The sequence below is a fragment of the Jaculus jaculus genome, chromosome 4, assembly GCF_020740685.1.
Source record: "Jaculus jaculus isolate mJacJac1 chromosome 4, mJacJac1.mat.Y.cur, whole genome shotgun sequence".
Lineage (NCBI taxonomy): Eukaryota > Metazoa > Chordata > Mammalia > Rodentia > Dipodidae > Jaculus > Jaculus jaculus.
In genome coordinates this window covers 9,178,431-9,190,855 of record NC_059105.1, presented here as the reverse complement: position 1 = coordinate 9,190,855, position 12,425 = coordinate 9,178,431, and the positions used below count along the sequence as shown (strand labels likewise).

Below are 12,425 nucleotides of genomic sequence, written 5' to 3'. Positions count from 1 at the left end.
TTCTCTAACAGTAGGGAAGTCCCTGTATCCAACAGAAATGTAGCCAGAGGATGGTAATGAAGGAGAGGAGGAAGAAAGGACAGTCACTGCCTGCAAGCAGGAGAGGCCAAAAGACCTAGTCTTATAAAAATTAAGACTTAATTAAGAAAAATTAAGCTTTTCTCATGGAAAATGCATCTGGTTTTTCCCTTCTGCCGCCTTTCTTTCATGTATTCACCCAGAAAGTATTCACAGTATGTCTCCTACACCTGGGGTACCATGCCAAGAGATGAGGGTAGGCAGAATCCTGCCCTCGAGGAACAAACTTTCTAATGGAGGTGGGAACACCTCAATGGCATGAAGCGCTCACAAGCGCGGGTATTAAAGCGGAAACGCAGGGGCTACTGGAAGACAAAACAAACTTGTCTAAGGATGAAGAAGCCCTTGAGGAAGTAAATGGCAGCCAATCTTGGTGGTACAATTCCAAAATCCCAGTTACTGGGGAGGCTGGCAAGTTCAAGGCCAGCCTGGGCTACAAAAATAAATGGCTTTCAACTGAACTTTGAAAAATGAAGAGGCTTATCCTGGTGGAAAGGAGGTGAACACCGAAGCTACAGAGAAGAGTGGATAAGGAAGGGCCAGGGATGCAGCTCAGTTGGTGCAGTGACCGCCTACCATGCATGAAGTCCTGGGTTCAACCCCAAGCACTGCAGAAACTAGGTGTGGCTCTGCATGCCTATCATCCCAGCACTTGGGAGGTGACGGGAAGAGGATTAGGAGTTGAATGCCACCTTTGGCTACACTGAGAGTTTGAGGCCAGCCAGGGCTACGTGAGACCCTGTGTCAAATAACACTAGCAGTGGGCATGTCTGCAGGAGAGATGGCAGATACAGATTCCAGGAGGCTTTTGTCAAGCAGCAGTTTGGATTTAATCTAACAGAGATGGGATAAAGGAACACAGTGGAGAAGGGCACAGAGAAGGACAAGCAAGAGATAACAAGAGTGGCTTCCATTCACATGCAAAGCAGGGCTGGAGGGAATTCCAAGGCTTTAAGCTGTTTAAGTAGCAGAACTGGTCTTGGGTGTGGGCGGCAGAAAGGAGCCTGGGGTGATCCCCAATATGCCCAAGCATGCTGGCAACTTTTCTGGGTCAGGTAACACAGGTGGAGCAACAGGTGACCCAAAGGGGAAGAGTAATCATGATGCTAGAAAGAGGCTTAAGATCAGATGAGGTGATGTTACAAAACCCTTAGGAATGTAAAGACCGTTCTTCAACAAAAGTTTATGACATAAAGCCAGGAGAATCTTAAATAGCTCACCCCAGTTCCATATTTTATAAAGGAGGAAAACGAGGCCCAACGAAGATTCTGTCGAGATCAGAAAACAATGAGTAGAATCTAGACCACCGTTGACTGGCAGGTGCCACTATTCACAGAGCAAGTATGCCTTCTCATGCCATGGCCGATCTATCCAGCCGGTGAGAAGTGGGGCATCCTCATTGTTTGCACACTCCTTTAAAATTTCACATTCGCAGAGGCTGGGGAGATAACACAGTCAATAAAGCACTGCCTGCCAAACACAAGGACCTGACTTCCAACCTCAGAACCCAGATCTAAAAAAATAAAGCCAGGCATGGAGGCATTCATTTGTAGCCCCAATGCTGGGAAGGTGGAGATAGGGGGCTCCCTGGGGATCCTTGACCAACCAGTTTACACAAATTTACAAACTCCAGTCCAACGAGAGACCCTGTCTTTAAAAAGGTGGGTATCTCTTACATGGCTATGCTTACACCATTGAATCCATGCTACTCACTCTTGGTTAGATCTCTCTCATTGTCTCTAAATAAAGTAAAATAAAATCTGGTTATTTTTACAGATGGCAATGAACACCAGGGAGAAACCAAGATCCATCAACACAACTAAAAAGGACAGCTGGAGAGATGGCTTAGTGGTTAAGGTGCTTGTCTGCAAAGCCTAAGGACCCTTGTTCAATTTCTCTCCAGATCCCAGATAAGCAGACTCACAAAGGTGATGCAGGCACAAGGTCACACATGCACACTAGGTGGCATACGCATCTGGCATTCGACTGCACTGGCTGAGGCCCTGGTGTGCCAATTCTCTCTCTTTCTCCCTCTCTCTAAAGAAAGAAAGAAAATAAAAGGTAGCCAACTGCCCAGCACAAAACAAGCATCTCTATCACATGACTCCAGCACATTACAGGAGAAGTGACAATTTAAAACATGAATACTGATCTCATTGCTAACCGAACAACCTTCTCCAGGAAGATGGTGATAGACACTGAAGAGACTCAAAATCAAAAACCAGAGCAGAAATACAGATGATGCAGAGAGCTTAACATTAAAGGAGACTTATACTAAAGGCTCAGGCTCAGAGAACATTGCAGAAGAGGGGAAGAAAGACTGTAAGAGTCACAGGCTGGCAAGTAGTAGCCTGGGGCGTTGTCTCTCCCACAGACGCACTGGGGCATTCATGACTCCACAGTGATTACAGATCACCCCACTGCGGAAGGCACTCAGTGGAGTGGGGGTGGAGCAGAGAGAATATAAGAGTACAACCTGATCGAAATATGACCAATATGTGATATGTTAATATAATAAAGCTCATAATGAATTTTTTTTTTTTTTTTTTTTTTTTTGGTTTTTCAAGGTAGGGTCTCCCTCTGGTCCACACTGACCTGGAGTTAACTATGTAGTCTCAGGGTGGCCTCGAACACGTGGCAATCCTCCTACCTCTGCCGCCCTAGTGCTGGGATTAAAGGCGTGCGCCACCACAACCGGCTCATAATGAATTGTTTTAAAGGTGGAGAGCACCTGAGAGCAATGGCATGGGAGGTGCTCCTCTGGTTTTCATGTGCATATTCACACACAAAGAAGCACACTTGTACACACAAAAAGCACAAAACAGGGCTGGAGAGACGGCTCAGTGGTTAAGGCACTTCCTGCAAAGCCTAATGTCCTAAGTTGTATTCCCCAGTACCCATGTAAAACCAGATGCACAAAGTAACACATGCATCTGGAGTTTATTTGCAGGGGCTATAGATCCTGGCACACTCATTCTCAATTTCTCTCTCTCTCTCCCCATGCAAGTAAATAATCAAAAATATCTTAAAAACACAAACTAAATTCTTAAAAATTCAAGTTATCTAAAGAAGAGTATGTCAGAGTGGGCATAGTAATGCACGCCTCTAATCCCAGCATTTGGCAGACCTAGGTAGGAGGATCCCCATGAATTTGAGGTTACTCTAAGACTAAAGATTGAATTCCAGTCCAGCCTGTGCTAAAGTGAGACCCTACCTTGAAAAAAAAAGAGTATTTCAAACTGCTCAGTGAAAGAAAGAATCACAAATTTAGAGTATCTCAGTGTGTTCTAAGGAACAACATAATCAGAAACTGATATGAAGTATCCTAATTAATATTACTTTAGTAGCATAAGAAAAAATAATATTGACTATTTTCCAGGTTTCTTTAAACATTTCAAAGTTTTCTAATATCTAACTGTTTTCTTATAAACATAAAAATTACCAGGTCGGGTTTGATGGCTCATGCCTATGATCCCACCATTCAGGAGGCTGAGGTAAGAGGATCACTGTGAGTTCAAATACAGCCTAGGCTAGACTAGGGCCTTTTTTTTAAAAAAAAAAAAAGGCTGGAGAGATGACTCAGTGTCTAACGTCCTTGCCTGCAATGCCTCATGACGGGAGTTCGATTCCCTCGTATCCACATAAAGCCAGGTGCACAAGGTGGCACATGCATATGGAGTTCGTTTGTAGTGGCTGGAGGCCCTGAAGTGATCATTCTCTCCCTCTCTCTCTCTCTCTCTTTTATCTCCCTGTGCTTGCAATAAAAATATTTTTTTAAAATACCAATGGTTTTTTCCATTTTGATTTGTAGTAACAAATCCTATCTTTAAAAGGAATGCCTATAAATTATACTCTTAACTGGGATGTGGAACTGTTTTGAAGACATAAGTCGTTGACCATTTTAATAGCCACATAGATCTCCAGTTCAGCAAAAGCTGATTTAATTGTGAACTTGCCCTTCATTTAGTGTGGGACATGTTGGGCCACAGTGTGAAGTCAGTTGTTAAGAGTTTCATTAATCATTTCTGGAAGGGGCATTTTTTTTTCCAAGGTTTTTGCTTTGTTGTCTGGTTTTAGAGACAAAAGTCACACTATAGCCCAGGCAGCTTCTACCACCCCAGGGCTGGAATTGCAGACACACACTACCATTCCTGGTACTGCTCAAGCTTTTATTTGCTTATTTATTTTTGACAACTTCCATAATTACAGACTATAATCCATGCAACTCCCCCCACACACACACTTTCCCCTTCGCAACTCCAGTCTCCATCGTATCCCCTCCCCCTCAGTCAGTCTCACTTCCATTCTGATGTCATCGTCTTTTCCTCCTCTTAGGAGGGTCTGGTACAGGTCGTGGCCACACCGCGAGGTCACGGCTCTCAAGGCCGCTGTGCATCTGGAAGAGCGCATCGTGAGCAGTCCTACCCACCTCCTGGCTCTTACGTTCTTTCCGCCACCTCTTCCGCAGTGGACCCTGGGCCTTGGCAGGTGGGTGGAGATGTCTCAGTGCTGCTGTTCAAGTTCTGATTCCACTAAATCTTTCACAGTGACGGAGAGTCAGCTACGTCAGCCCTCCCCTCGGAAGCAGGTGTGGGAGGATCGTAGCAAGTCCAACCCAGGCCTGCGTGCGGATCTGGACTCGGCTATACAGCAGGCTGCAGCGCCAGCATGACCGGTTCAAGACCAGTGAGAACAACAGCAAAAGGAAGGGCCTCGCCCTGATGAAGAGGAAGAGCAAAAGGAGGTGAGCGTGGGGCTCACTGAGAATGATCAGTGTTCCAGGCCAGCCAGGGCTATGCAATGAGAACTCTCAAAAACTAACAAAACAGGGCTGGAGAGATGGCTCAGTGGTTAAGGCACTTGCCTGCAAAGCCGAAGGATCCACGTTCAATTCCCCAGCACCCACATACTGTATGGAAGGTGATGCATGTGTCTGGAGTTCATTGGTAGTGGCAAGAGGTCCTGGCATGCCCATTCTCTATCTGCCTCTTTCTCTCTCTCATTCTCTCTTAAAGAAGTAAATTTTTTTTTGTTCATTTTTTATTTATTTATTTGAGAGCATCAGACACAGAGAGAAAGACAGATAGAGGGAGAGAGAGAGAATGGGCGCGCCAGGGCCTCCAGCCACTGCAAACAAACTCCAGACGCGTGCGCCCCCTTGTGCATCTGGCTAACGTGGGACCTGGGGAACCGAGCCTTGAACCGGGGTCCTTAGGCTTCACAGGCAAGCACTCAACTGCTAAGCCATCTCTCCAGCCCAAGAAGTAAATATTTTAAAGCCAGGCATGACGGCGTGTGCCATCCCAGAATTTGGGAGGCAGAGGTAAGAGGATAACAGTGAGTTCGAGGCCACCCTGAGACAATATAGTGAATTCCAGGTCGGCCTAAACTAGAGTGAGACCCTACCTCAAAAAGCCAAACATAAATAAATAAATAAATATTTTTAAAAATTAACAAAACAAATAAATACATCATCCTAGGAAATATATAGTCCAGGAATACCTTAGCAGAATCAAGCATGGTTTTGTTTTTTTTTTTTTGTTCATGAAACTGAAATAAATCTATATCATTAGCAAAATATATCAGTATGTTCTATAATCAAAGTATGATGGTATTCCCATTACTATAACCTACTTAATTACAATAAAAATTGGAACATTTTCATCAGTCAAAATTTCTGTATTAGGAGCCTCTGTAACACCTCATCACTGAAGCCCAACATGGCTCAGGGAAATTTTGCAGAAGAGGGGCCAGAAAGAATGTCAGAGCCACACGTTGGGTCATGATACACAGAGACATTTCCGCCTACCCATAACTGAGGGCTAACCCCACAATACATGACCCATATTCCACAACAAGGAGGGGCCGGGGTGGGGGGAGGACATGGAGGAAGCTAACAATGGTACCACCTTGATGGTATTCACTGACTACAAAACTAATTGATTTTTTTAAATACATTATTTTAAAAAATTTCTGTATTGGTCGATAGTATTGACCATCTTTCTGTAACTACCTTAAGCCCAATTTGAGGCATTTTAAACTGCTATGATGTTATCGGATGCTAACAAACATACGTACCAGCCAGGAAGAAATATAAGTCTTCTAATAAATCAATGGCACTTGATATAAAAGCCACCCACACCAACTCCAAGGTCCTCCATACTTAGTCATGTGACAATTCACTCATAAATTCACACTACCCGAAAGCGAAAGCTTACTTTAATGTCAAATGCAGCCAATTAACCTTTAATTTATACCCAAGATACAAGCCAAGAGGAAGTAAATAAAATGATGAGCCAGGCGTGGTGGCGCATACCTTTAATCCCAGCACTTGGAAAACAGAGGTAGGAGGATCACCGTGAGTTCGAGGCCACCCTGAGACTACAGAGTGAAACCCAGGTCCGCCTGAGCTAGAGTGAAACCCTACCTCAAAAAAAAAAAAAAAAAAAAGGATGTACAAACCAAAAATCTCCTAACCAACTTTGCATACCCCTTTCACCCAAGCTGCTCCCACTCTTGGTTTTGGAATCTGTTTCACTTCACAGAAGGCAGAGGAAGGGAAGGAGAGCCAAGACCCAGGGATGAGATGAGAAGGTAGCCGACGGTGCACTATGAGTCATGCCTCTCTTACCACACCCGCCAGGGCGCAGGAGAAACTGCAGAGGAGGCAGCGACATGATCACTTCTAGCCTGAAGCCCAGCTCCGGGGTGCGGGACAGACACAGTGACCAATCAAAACCCGTCACAGCAGAAATCCAGCGGCTACAAAGCGCTCCACACTCAGTCACACTGCCAACAGGCTTGCCACGGCTCAGGAAGCACTGCAGAAGAGGGGACAGAAAGAGTGCCACAGCTAGAGACTGGGCAGGAGTGCCCCCAGACTGTCCCTTCCCTCCTCCTCCCCACCACGTCCCCATAGGGACTGCCTGAGGCCTTCACGACCCCACAGTGAATACCATCACCCACTAGGGAGGACCCCAGGGTAACGGGAGCCAGGGTGAAGGGACATAAGAATATCTATCCTGTTATGATATGTTTACATACATACATATGTAGGGTATATGTAATAAAATATTTAAGTTATGTGCACAAATTCTACAAACTCTTAATTTCACAGTGTAATTTAGAGTTACATAATTGCTTTTCACTTCATGCAACAATGAATAGGTGTGAAAAGCTCAAAAACAAAGAGCACAGTCAGGCTGGAGAGACGGCTTGGCGGTTAAGGTGCTTGCCTGCAAAGCCTAAGGACCCAGGTTTGATTCCCCAGTACCTAGATAAGCCAGATGCACAAGATGACGCATGCATCTGGAGTTTGTTTGCAGTGGTTAGATGCCCTGGAACATCCATTCTCTCTCTCTATCTGCCTCTCTCTCTCTCTCAATCTCTCAAATAAATAAAACATTAAAAAAAAAACAGAATTTTAAAAAATAAACAGAATGATTCAAAGTCCCAGGATGGCTCATTCCATTACCTTTGGATGACAGCTATATGCTGAGTTTGAAGGCACTGTAGGGAAACTGAGGTAATTAAAACAAGTCAAAGCGACCGTAAAGATGGAAATATGACTTCCAAATGATACTAATGACTACACTTTCCCTGACCAGGAAAGGTAGAATGGACAGCCACTTGTGAGATGACAAGTGTCTTTATCACACAGAAGACAGAATTGTATCCTCACCACCTGTTTCCCAGGGGCCAAACAATGGAAGTTTGAGGAGGGAAAGTGGTGTGAGGAAAGGAGAAGGAGCGTCTGCCCTCCCTATGTTACAGCTAGGCCGGATGCTCCTAGGTCATGTCCCACCCTTAGCTCCAAGGAGGAGCCACTTCATACAGAAGCTGATCACACCCCAAGCCCTCCAAATTAGAGACAGCAAGATCCAGGCTGTGCAGGGGCGTGGGGTAGTGAACGCCACAATGCACCTAAAATGAGGCTCCCTGCTATGCAAGGCCAAATGAAAGGAAGATGGATTTTGTTTCATTTTTAAGACATGAGGGACTGGGGAAATGGCTCAGCAGTTGAGAGTGCTTGCTGCCAACATAAAGACTGGCAGGGTCTGAGTTTGATTCCCAGCACACAGTTAAAAAGAAAAAAAAAAAACAAAAAACTGGGAATGGTCACACAAGCCTTAACTCAGGTCCCCTGGGGAGCAGGAGCTGAGACAGAGGCACACTGAGGCTCTCCAGTCCCGTTGAATGGGGGTCTATGGGGAGTCCAGGAAAGTCCTTGAACCCCCAAACCCTAGGATCGTGTTCATATTAACCAAAGAATTGGGCAAACCAAACTGAGAACAATTATTAAATCATTATATTTATTTAGGAAAGTACAAAACCAAGGGAAGGAAAATGAATCCACCCACGTGGTCTGGGAGCCCATGTGGGTCTAGAGGAAAGGTGAAAGGAATTTAGAGAGAAGAAAGAGAAAGTGCAGAGAGCTCCTGCCATGGGGCGGGTGGGGGGGGAGTGGTTAGGGAGGTGGGGGGCTCTCCTCTCCTCTTACCCAGCAGGCCTGAGATGAGGGGGGGCTCATCAGAACCCGGAGGTTCAGGACTGATGAACCAGCAGCTAAGGGAGCTTGCCCTCCCCTCCTAAACACATTTATAACCTTCTGTAGCGGGACTTAACTTCTGGGTCAGGTGAGCCAGACAGCTGGCTGCTCTGGGCTAGGGGCTGGCTCAGTAAGAGGCCAGCCATGACGCCAGGTTCGGGGCTGACCTTGACCAGCCAGTCTCAGATTAGATTTGAACTCTAGGAAAGGGGCCCTCCCTCCCAGTAGGGCCTCAGGTTGATTGTGCAAAAACAGATCTAGGGAGCTCCTTTAGACCAGAGATACTGAGAAGCCAGCTTCCTCGCTGATCTCTAGCTAAGCCCAAAGGCATTCCTGCGTTTTACTTTATGGGGCCCAGTCACCCTAACTGCTTAACAAAGCCTCCTGACTCCGTCTCACAGTGAGACTCAATCTCAGGGGAAGAAGGACACCTGACGTTCTCCCGTGCCTCCATGTGAGCGCGTCTACACACCAGCATGTACACACACATGAGGGATGGCTTAGCAGTTAAGGTTTGTGCGTAAAGCCAAAGGACCCAGGTTCGATTCCCCAGGACCCACATTAGCCAGATGCACAATGGGGTGCATGTGTCTGGAGTTTGTCTGCAGTGTCTGGAGGCCCTGGCGCACCCATTCTCTCTCTCTCTCTCCATCTCCTCTCTCTCTCTCTGTCTCTGTCAAACAAATTAAAAAATATATATTTAAGAATATTAAAGGCAAAAACTGCTAAATATGTATAATGGAATGCTAAATTGCAGCATTATTTGGAGTGCGCCATTCCCATCCAGATAAATTGAAAGCCACTCGAAGCCGGGCGTGGTGGTACACGCCTTTAATCCCAGCATTTGGGAGGCAGAGGAAGGAGGACTGCTGTGAGTTCGAGGCCACCCTGAGACTCCATAGTGAATTCCAGGTCAGTGAGCCAGTGAGAACGTGTACGGCGGAAATGATCTTCCCTTTGAAGGGTCAGCAAAGAGAAGACCCGCACTTGAAGCCTGCACATTTGCCTGTGGACTTGGGCAGAAGGAGAAGCAGGCATGAGGCTCTGGCATCTGTTTATACACGATGGTCTTGAAGACGTCGCTCTCCGCCTGTATGAGTGTAACATACAGGGTACGCTTCAGATGGCACACAAGGCCTGCAGCCTCCGAGCTTATTCTGCCAGGTAAAGAATCCATCAGCTATGTGAAATGTTTGCCAAACAGCATTCTAGATTACTTTAACTCACTATGCTCAGCGTAGCTTAGCGCCGCAGCTAATAGCTTGAACTTCTTTAAAACATTATATTTTGAAAAAGTTGGCATTTCTCAAAGACTGGGCCTAAAACACTTTTTTTAAAAAAATTATTTATTTATTTACTTATTTTATTTGAGAGCGACAGACACAGAGAGAAAGACAGATAGAGGGAGAGAGAGAGAATGGGCACGCCAGGGCTTCCAGCCTCTGCAAACGAAATCCAGACGCGTGCGCCCCCTTGTGCATCTGGCTAACGTGGGGCCTGGGGAACCGAGCCTCGAATCGGGGTCCTTAGGCTTCACAGGCAAGGGCTTAACCGCTAAGCCATCTCTCCAGCCCTCAAAACACTTTTTTTAAAAAAACATTTTAGTTATTTATTTTAGAAAAGCAGTTAGAGAATGGGCACACCCAGGCCTCTAGCCACGGCAAACAAACCCCAGACACATGTGCCACTTTGTATATTTGGCTTTATGTGAGTACTGGGGAACTGAACCTGAGTCCTTTGGCTTTGCAGGAAAGCGCCCCCCTCAAACTGCTTTGTTTTAAAATTACTTTAAGTTTGATTGGAGTAGAAGCCTTAGGTGTTTTTGGTTTTGTTTTAATCATATTTTCTATGTAATTTACTTATCTTTTTTGGAATCTTTACAAGTAATAATGCTTGAGGTTGAATCTGAATACTTTCTGTGCCAACACTATTTTGAGCTCCCGAAAAACCTCCACTCCTTGTGCCGACTGGACCAGACAGAATCAAGTATCATATGCAAGAGTTGCCACTCCAGTGAGGAGAGATTTTTTCCAAATTAGAGAGAAAGAGTCAAAAAGCATGCCAAACTTTATACTTTACAAAAATAAAAATAAGAGCCTTGATGTGGCATCTCACACTTGTAATCCCAGCATTCAGGAGACTGAGGAAAAGTGATGGCTGTGAAGTCAAGACCAGCCTCAGCTAAGTAACGAATCCAGGCTTTAAAAAAAAAGTCCAGGGCTGGAGAGATGGCTTAGCGGTTAAGCGCTTGCCTGTGAAGCCTAAGGACCCCGGTTCGAGGCTCGGTTCCCCAGGACCCACGTTAGCCAGATGCACAAGGGGGCGCACGCGTCTGGAGTTCGTTTGCAGAGGCTGGAAGCCCTGGCGCGCCCATTCTCTCTCTCTCCCTCTATCTGTCTTTCTCTCTGTGTCTGTTGCTCTCAAATAAATAAATAAATAAATAAAATGTTAAAAAAAAAAAAAAGTCCAGGCTGGCAAGATGGCTTAGCGGTTAAGGCATTTGCCTATAAATCCAAAGGACCTCAGTTCAATTCCCCAAGACACATGTAAGCCAGATGCATAAGGTGACACATGCGTCTGGAGTTTGTTGGCAGTGGCTGGAGGCCCTGGCGCACCGATTCTCTTTCTCTCGCTGGCTGTCTGCCTGCCTCTCTCGCTCTCTCACTCTCAAATAAATAAATAATAAATAAAATATGTATTTTTTTAAAGTCAGCCTCAGCTATATACTAAGGCTCATCTTGAAACAAAACAGAACAAGAAAATAAAAACAGACCTGTGTCAAACACTGGAGAAATTGCATAGCTTCTCGGCAGGTGTGTCTGTCAAATTAAAAAGAAACCAAACCAGTTCCAACTGGGTAGGTGACCACATGCTTCCAGTATGAACAGCTCTGAGCCCAAACAACACCTCCTGGAATCTGACAGGAAATTCAAAATGTGCGCTATGGGAAAGAGATGCCCACATTTCAGACTAAATATTAAAGTGGACTATTGTATATCATTTGGGTTGTATACAACCTGCATTTTCCCTATGCTTTCTTTTTCCTTTTTGTTTAGAGAGAGAGAAAATTGGCACACCAGGGCCTCAGCCAATGAAATCAAACTCCAGACGCTCATGCCACCTAGTGAGTATGTTCAGCCTTGTACTTGCATCACTTCGTGCATCTGGCTTATGTTGGATCTGGGGAGTCAAACATGGGTCCTTAGGCTTCGCACACAAGCGCCTTACCTGCTAAGCCATCTCTCCAGGCCCCATTATTGGTTTTCCTCCTGGTTTTATAAGACAAGGTCTCATGCCACTGCAAAGTCCTGATCCTCCTTACTCCCCTCCAAGAGCCAGGATTACAGACACACCCCACCACATCAGGCTTCATTGTGGTTTTGCATTTCCATAGTGATTGGTGAGCTTGAATCACTTTTTGAGCTTTTTGACCTGGAATTCACTATGTAGTCTCAGGGTGGCCTTGAACTCACATCTATGCTAAGGCAATGAGAGCCAAACATACTTTAAAAGGCACGGGACAAGGAGAAGGACTGTTGGGTCAGCAGTCACAACCAGTGTTCTACACACCTCTCCGAAACCACATGATGCAGACCAGCATGAATATGACTCTGATCGACTAGTCTTCCTCCATTCATGTGCACATGCGCAAGCTTTGGTAAGGAAAGAGTGGTCCACGTTAATCTTTTCTAACCCTTGCACTAAGAGAAGGAATTTACACCTTTGGGGGATGTGTTTTAACAAGGAAACTCTACACAACTCTGTATGTAAATTGGAAATGAGTTACAAAAAGTAAAAT

The 12,425-nt window shown here is 45.4% G+C and overlaps 1 protein-coding gene across 4 annotated transcripts in view; it reads right to left on the bottom strand.

The window, feature by feature from the left end:
* Positions 1-12,425, bottom strand: part of Ap1s3 (adaptor related protein complex 1 subunit sigma 3) — a 72,504-nt gene that overhangs the window by 37,129 nt on the left and 22,950 nt on the right. The gene's annotated exons all lie outside the window — the stretch shown is intronic.